The sequence below is a fragment of the Macrobrachium rosenbergii genome, chromosome 42 (genome assembly GCF_040412425.1).
Source record: "Macrobrachium rosenbergii isolate ZJJX-2024 chromosome 42, ASM4041242v1, whole genome shotgun sequence".
NCBI lineage: Eukaryota > Metazoa > Arthropoda > Malacostraca > Decapoda > Palaemonidae > Macrobrachium > Macrobrachium rosenbergii.
The window spans coordinates 36022553-36031321 of record NC_089782.1 but is presented as its reverse complement, the minus strand read 5'-3'; positions in this window follow the sequence as shown (position 1 = coordinate 36031321).

The following is an 8769-nucleotide window of genomic DNA, read 5'->3' as shown; positions in this document are numbered from 1 at the left end:
CGGAGGATTTGGTAAACTGGGCATTCCCTGCTTTCCTTTCATGCTCGTTCTGCTTTTGTTCAGGTTTAATGATCTTGTCTGTCTGTCTGTCTGTCTCTCTTTCTCTTTCTCTCTCTCTCTCTATACTCCCTTTCTCTCTATATATCCATTTTCTTTCTCTATCTATATTCCTTGTCTCTCTATATATTCATTCTCTCTCTCTCTCTCTCTCTCTCTCTCTCTCTCTCTCTCTCTCTCTCTCTCTCTCTCTCTCTCTCTCTCTCTCTTCCACATCTTCTCAACTAAGCCGCAGCTCTGTCTCTCAGTGAATGCAATTGAGAATCACTGGGCGAGGTCACCTGCTGAATGGGTGACAACCAATAGGAACAAAGAGCCGGCAGTAACCTCCTCAGACCACTCACTGAGGTGTGTACAATGGCAAGTATTCCAACCTTTCTCTATTGTTTCAGAACTGGCGAAAGTGGTGAGTGAGTGTCTGCATCTCATTATCAAAAGCTTACGAAAAAATAACGACTGCCTAATTACTGTGGTATTATGTTTGCTATATATCAAATTCGATGTTACAGTGGCCATACTGCCCTTAAATGGAGGACTGCAGTATCTGCAAAAATACAAAACTGAGAAAAATGGTGGATGCTCCCTTGCCTTACTACTGGTTTTGCAGATACTGCAAATGGGACCCCCTAAATAAAGTATTGAAGAATCATTCTGAAACTGCAGTAACTTGTGTATTGGTGTTTCGCGAGCCCCAATATAGGTGGAATATCTCAATTTCGAAAATTTTGCAGATACTGCAGTTTTCCATTTTAGGGCAGCATAGAATAGAATTTAGAGTTTAGGGCAAAGGCCAAGAGCTGGGACACTTTTGAGGTCATTCAGGGATGAAGCGGAAATTGACATTAAAAATGTATGAAAGGCGTAACAGGAGGAAAACCTTGCAGTTGCACTATGAACCAACTGCTAGGAGAGAGTGGAAACTAAGATGGAAGGAAGAGAATATGAACGGAGGTACAGTGAAAGGAATGAAAGAGGTAGTAGATACACGCCAAAGGTACGCTATAAAAATCCTTCAGAAATGCCTACAGTGCACCGCATGAGGTGCACAGACGGCACTAACCTCCTACGGAAACAAAGGCCATTACGAAATTCAAAGGCCTGAGCAGGGGAAAGCATAAATATAACTATGACGTTAAATGAACTTAAAGAAAGATTCAAATCTCTCTCTCTCTCTCTCTCTCTCTCTCTCTCTCTCTCTCTCTCTCTCTCTCTCTCTCTCTCTCTCTCTCAAAGTTAAGAGCTCGGGCACTAAGCCTCCTCTACTTTGTGGAGAAGCGCTGATCATAAAGATTTAGTTTAACGACCGAAAGCGGTTAGCAAAGTGGATTTAGCCGTAAATATGAAGCAACAGTCTATTTCAATATTCAATATTCTCTGTGGAACAAGATAAAGAAGAAGAGAAAGGAAACAAGTAAAAAATGCGCCGAAGTTTCTTCGGCGCAATCGAGTTTTCTGTACATCTTATAATCAAGACCACCAAAAATTTATCTATCTTCCCGTGGTCTCGGTATAATGCTGTATGAGCTGCGGCACATGAAACTTTGACCACGGGCTGGTGGTGGCCTATCCTACATCGTTGCCAGATGCACGATTATGGCTAACTTTAACCTTAAATAAGATAAAAACTACTGAGGCTAGAGGGCTGGAATTTGGTATGTTTGATGATTGGAGGCTGGATGACCAACATACCAATTTGCAGCCCTCCAGCGTCGGTAGTTTTTAAGATTTGAGGGCGGACAGAAATAAGCGCAGTTGCCAGGGCGTATTTGTCAAACTCCCACTCAGTTGCCGGGGGCGTATTTATCAAATTCCCACTCAGTTGCCGGGGCGTATTTATCAAACTTCCACTCAATTGCCGGGGGCATATTTATCAAACTCCCACTCAGATGCCGGGGGTGTATTTATCAAACTCCCACTCAGTTGCCGGGGCGTATTTATCAAACTCCCACTCAGTTGCCGGGGCGTATTTATCAAACTCCCACTCAATTGCCGGGGTGTTTATCAATCTCCCACTCAGTTGCCGGGGCGTATTTATCAAACTCCCACTCAGTTGCCGGGGCGTATTTATCAAACTCCCACTCAGTTGCCGGGGCGTGTTTATCAATCTCCCACTCAGTTGCCGGGGCGCATCTATCAAACTCCCACTCAATTGCCGGGGCGTGTTTATATCAAACTCCCACTCAGTTGTCGGGGGCGTGTTTATCAATCTCCCACTCAGTTGCCGGGGCGTGCTTATCAAACTCCCACTCAGTTGCCGGGGGCGTATTTATCAAACTCCCACTCAGTTGCCGGGGCGGAGTTTTGTTTAAGAGTCAACCTTGAGGACACATTCGGCCATTTCTCTAAATTATAATCATTTATTTCTCTCAAAAAATATCTTTGCCTGTTCGTTAGATGTTATTCCTGATTCGCATTAGTTATATGTTCTTTGTCAGCATATACATAATGTCATAAGGCCAGTTTTGAACTAAAACTTATGTAATTATTTATCTCTATGCTAAATGTAAATACGTAAGGATGAAATGACTATTTAATGACCGTATCACTAACAGAAAACAACCGATTTATCCAACCACCGATTCTAATTCAGTTAATTATACAAAACATCTCTTCCAATACATTAAAAGTTCCAGTCCTTGCAACGCAGGAAAGGTTCCAGTCCTGGCAACGCAGTAAAGGTTCCAGTCCTTGAGATGCAGGAAAGGTTCCAGTCCTGGCAACGCAGGAAAGGTTCCAGTCCTTGAGATGCAGGAAAGGTTCCAGTCCTGGCAACGCAGGAAAGGTTCCAGTCCTTGCAACGCAGTAAAGGTTCCAGTCCTGGCAACGCAGGAAAGGTTCTAGTCCTTGCAACGCAGGAAAGGTTCCAGTCCTTGCAACTCAGGAAAGGTTCCACCCCTTCCAACGCAGGAAAGAAAAGTTCCACTCAATTATTCAATTACGAAACTCTCTAAGGAACACACCTCGCGGCAGACGAGCATCTTAAATCAGTGATTAATTGTAAGGAAAACATTTCACCTGACTTGAAAATAGGACTTCCGTAATCTCCTCTCGACCCAGTCTCGAGGGAGATTACCCCCACACAGTCTTAATGGATTTCTGAACGGAGGCTTGCTTCCATGAATTTATCATTTTAATAATGCACATATTTATGTGTTTACTTATTTATTTGTTAATTTATCTGTTTTCCAATAACTGATCTCCTATTTCTGTATATTCCATTACCTTCTGTTATTCCTTTCGAATGGACACCATATTCATCAACAACTAAAATAATAATAATAATAATAATAATAATAATAATAATAATAATAATAATAATAATAATAATAATAATGAATAGGGTTTACTTTGTGAATAATAATAATAATAATAATAATAATAATAATAATAAATAGGGGGTACTTAGTGAATAATAATAATAATAATAATAATAATAATAATAATAATAATAATAATAATAATAATAATAATGAATAGGGGATACTTTGTGAATAATAATAATAATAATAATAATAATATAATAATAATAATAATAATAATAATAATAATAATAATAATAATAATAATAATAATAGGGCTATGTCCTCATTGAAAGGGTATTCTAAGCGTTTAAGTTCCTGCCTGTGCAATATCTGTTGGGTCCTTGGGATAACTGATCGATTGACTGACGGTTGCTAAAACTGGCGCCACAACATCTAAGTTTCACATAAGATGCATCTAAATATATATACATACACACACACGTATATATATATAATCACATCTATAAATACATATATACTGGACATACATACACACATACTGTATGTGTATGATCTCAATTTTGTTGAGTAGAGCCTTGGGATGTGTGTGTGTGTGTGTGTGTGTGTGTGTGTGTGTGTGTGTGTGTAGGGAGGGGGGAGAGGGAGACTGGTGATACTTCCTGTCGTACTACCGGCAGTTATACGAATGATAATTTTTAAAATTAGCAATATTCAATGATTTACAAGCTCATTTTCTAAATATATTTGATTCAGATAAAAAAAAAAAAAACCAGGTCGTTCCAACTTAATCGAGAGATGATATTAAACATGTCAATCATACGAACGTAAAAAATCATCGCATTTCAGCTATTTCACAGAAAGTAGTTTTCACAGCGGGAAATATGAACCTCATAAAATACAATTTTTATACTAAAATATTAATCAGACCTTATACACATGGCCTTAATACATCAAAAGGTTCGACATGTTCACGGTACAATTACACGAGTAATTTGATGTTGATAGAAGCCTTTGTTTTATAACCCATGAATATTTTGACAGCTGTTCACCTTTCCTGTTTATCATTTGAAGGCTTTTTTCATACCGGTGAGTAAATATTTTGATGGGTGTACGTCAATAAAACAGCTCTGAATTGAACTTTCATATTTCAGGCTATTCCAAGATACGTCACGATTCCTTTTCCTTCGTACCTTTAGTGTATATTTATCATCGTTTTATGAATGTTTTTAAAGCTACAAGATCTGAATAAATCACAAATCCATCTCCTCTAATTTCTGAAAAAAAAAATTTTTCACTATCGTTCTATGAAGTCACTTGTATAATTCAGGTCTTTATCTTTAGTGTGCCATTTATCATCTTTTTTTGAATTTTTTTTAAAGCTACAAGACCTAATTAAATCACGAATCCATCTCCTTTAATTTTTGAAAAACAAATTTTTTCACCATCGTTCTATGAAGTCTCAGTTATATAATTCAGGTCTTTAGTGTATCATTTATCATCGTTTTATGAATTTTTTAAAGCTATAAAATCTAAATAAACCAAAAATCCATCCCCTTTAATTTTTGAAAATTTTCTTCGTCTTTTTTTACCATCGTCCTATAAAGTCACTTGTATAATTCAGGGCTTTATCTTTACTGAACCATTTATCATCGCTTTATGAACTTTTTTAAAACTATAAGATCCGAATAAACCACGAATCCATTCCCTTTAATTTTTGAAAATTTTCTTTTTTTTTTACCATCATTCTATGAAGTCACTTATATAATTCGGGTCTTTTTCGGTATCAGATAATAGAAGAAGCTTCTATGGATGAATGGTCGATTCTTTGTCACTTTCCCCTCTTATGAAAATACACGCTTTTATTTAATACTCTTCCTTACTTTCAGACTACAGAGAAGTGGGGGGTGGGAGGGCGACTAGTGGGATAAAATATGAAAGATGTAATGGCCCCATTCATTCACCAAAACGAATGTTTAACTGGAAGAGAAAACGCAGAGAAAAATATGGCCGAGTCTTTCAAACATTTTGGAATGCTTGAAAAAGGACTGAATTGAATTGAAGATAAAATTTTGGACAAAGCCCAAGCACTGGGACCTACGAGGTCATTCAGCACTTAAACGGAAATTGACAGTAAAAGGTTTGAAAGGTGTTAACAGGAGGAAAACCTCAAAGCAGTTGCACTATGAATCAATTGTTAGGAGAGGGTGGAAAGTAAAATGGAAGAAAGAGAATTTGAAAGGAGGTACAGTAAAAGGAATGAAAAGGGTTGCAGCTAGGGGTCGAAGGCACGCTACAAAGAACCTTAAGTAATGCCTACAGTGCACAGCATGAGGTGCACTGACGGCACTACCCCGGCCCCCCCGCCCCCGGGCTTGAGAAATGATGAACGATACAGGTTCTCTTGAGTTGGGATATAGTGGAAGATTGATTAAATAAGATTCGATCGATCGAGTGCGATGTTCAAAATGTACTCCCAGGTACGACCTTCGGCCAACATGAAGAAATTATTCTTTCACCTCATCTGATCTGCTTATTTCCTAGAGTGATCTTGCGTCAAGATCCTTCTGATTTTTCTTTGTATAATACAGTATAAGTCAGAGAATATAATACAGTAACCTCTGAGTACATTTTGGTACAATGCCTCTTTGTCTCCTTCCTGGAGTTAATAATACTATACCACTACCCTGAAATGGAAGACTGCAGTTTCTGCAAAAATACAAAACTGAGAAAAATTTTAGATTCTGCAGTTTTCCCTGGCCTTGCTACTGCTTTTGCAGATACTGCAAATGGCACCCCCTAAATACTCGTGGAAAGCATTGAAGACTCATTCTGAAACTGCAGTAACTTGTGTATTTTGTGTTTCACGAGCCTAATAGGTGGTATGTCTCAATTTCGGAGCTGTTTCGTGTATTTTTCTTCGGTGGAGTTTAATATAATAGCTTCTGCATAAATTTTTACACGATTTTTACACAATAACTTTTGCATAATTCTTCTTTACCTAATTTAAATACATGAACTATTGCATAATTTAATTACCTGGGATTTGATACACACATTTCTGCATACATTTCACTTAATCAGAGTTTCATAAATTAACTTTTGCATCCAATTTTTTTTTTACTTGAATTTAATATACCGACTTCCGCATAATTTTCTTTACTAGAATTTAAAGCACTAACTTCTGCATATCTCTTTCTGTACCGGAGTGTAATACACTAAATTTGTGAGCAATCTTCTTTGCCGAAATTCTATACACTACCTTCAGCACAATTCCTTTAATGATTGTAATGTAACTTTCGCATCCTTCAGCATAATTCCTTTACTGATTTTAAGATAACTTTCGCATAACTTTTACCTACCGGACTTGACGCCCTGAGTTTTCCATACATCATGTTTTATTCCAACTGGAAGAATCTCCATCATCGCGTGATTCATGGCAAGGTGGAAGTACGCAAAAGTTTCGCCATTGTGAAAAATACCTGAAAACATTAAATAAGGAATCCCACCCTTGACATTTCCACTGGACCCAACTCAAATGTCAAGTCATTCATTCATAAGGAAATAAAAAGAGTTAATGCTTCTTCCAAATATATTTTGAAAGGCACTCTTAAAGGTACTCGTTTGGTCCAACAGACAGGTCCATTTTATGTGTTAGTTTTTGTTTCAAATGTCCTCTCCTATGGGACGGAATGGCATGTGAAATTTAAGCCAAAGGCCAATCGCTTGGACCTATGAGGTCGTCCAGCGCTGAAAAGAAAATTGAGAGTAAAAAGGTTTGAAAGGTGTAACATGAGTAAAGCCTGGCAATTGTACTTTGAAACAATTGTTAGGAGAGGGAGGAAAGTAAGATGAAATAAAAAGAATATGAACGGAGGTACAGTAAAAGGAATGAAACGGGTTGCAGCTAGAGGTCGAAGGGACGCTGCAAAGAACCTTCAGCAATGCCTACAGTGCACCACGTACAGTCCTCTCCTGTGTCATGGCAGCTTCGGACAGGCGAGTCTTCAACTTGTTCCCAACAGTCCAAGAAAGTATTCCAACCTGTTCACAACATTCCAAGAAAGTATTTCAACTTGTCCCCAACAGTCCAAGAAAGTATTCCAACCTGTTCCCAACAGTCCAAGAAAGTATTCCAACCTGTTCCCAACAGTCCAAGAAAGTATTCCAACCTGTTCACAACATTCCAAGAAAGTATTTCAACTTGTCCCCAACAGTCCAAGAAAGTATTCCAAACTGTTCCCAACAGTCCAAGAAAGTATTCCAACCTGTTCCCAACAGTCCAAGAAAGTATTTCAACTTGTACCCAACAGTCCAAGAAAGTATTTCAACTTGTTCCCAACAGTCCAAGAAAGTATTTCAACTTGTTCCCAACAGTCCAAGAAAGTATTTCAACTTGTACCCAACAGTCCAAGAGAGTATAAGCCAAAACGCAATTCATGTCGTTTGTAACACGATAAGATCAATTCTCACACTGAGGTCGGTTGGTTATATAATATTCAAGTTGGAATTTTGCCAGCTCAGGTCCTTCTTGCTCACAGGCGTGGAAAGGCGTTAAACAATTGGCAGGAGGAGATGAACGCTAAAGAGATCAGTAATTATGATACGTTATAACGGAAATTCAGTATATGAATCTGGCTTGTGCAAGTATATATATACAAGTGAATATCAGTGTATGTATGTATGAATGTGTATGTGTGCATATATATACACCTATAAACATGGTTATGCACACATACAAACACACAAACGCGTGCGTACACATTATAAATACATATTATGTTGTATGTGTACACGTATATAGATAGATAGATAGATATACATACATAAGCTTATATAATGTGTACGCATGCGCTTGTGTGTGTGTGTGTGTTTGTGTTCGTGCATGGCGAGGCACAAATTCATGCTGTAGCTTCATAAAATTACATTCAACATATGAACGTGCATATTCCATGCCAAGCAACAGCATACATAAGCGTGCCCCTACTATTGTACTTCGAGCGAGATGAGACGCTTTTGCAACAATCTCACAAAGCCGCAGTTACGCATTGGTTAAGAATTGCACGTCGGTTGCAAAATGACTCTGAATGGAACTTCAACAATACCTTCTGCCGACGTGAATAGACAGGTGGTCAGAGTCTGCGTCAAACATAATTTGTAAACAAAACTTACGAGAGAGAGAGAGAGAGAGAGAGAGAGAGAGAGAGAGAGAGAGAGAGAGAGAGAGAGAGAGAGAGAGAGAGAGAGAACCCTTTCTCTTCCACCGTCGTCAAGATCAACCTGAAGGTCTTTGCTGTTTATCAGGGAGAAGTCTCCTGACATCTAACAGGTAGAGGAAGAAGAAGGAGAAGAAGAAGGAGAAGGTGAAGAAGAAGGAGAAGAGGAAGAAGAAGACGCGAGAATGACCAAAGTTCGAAGGATGAATCCACCATTTCTTCTGGGGAAGGAAGAG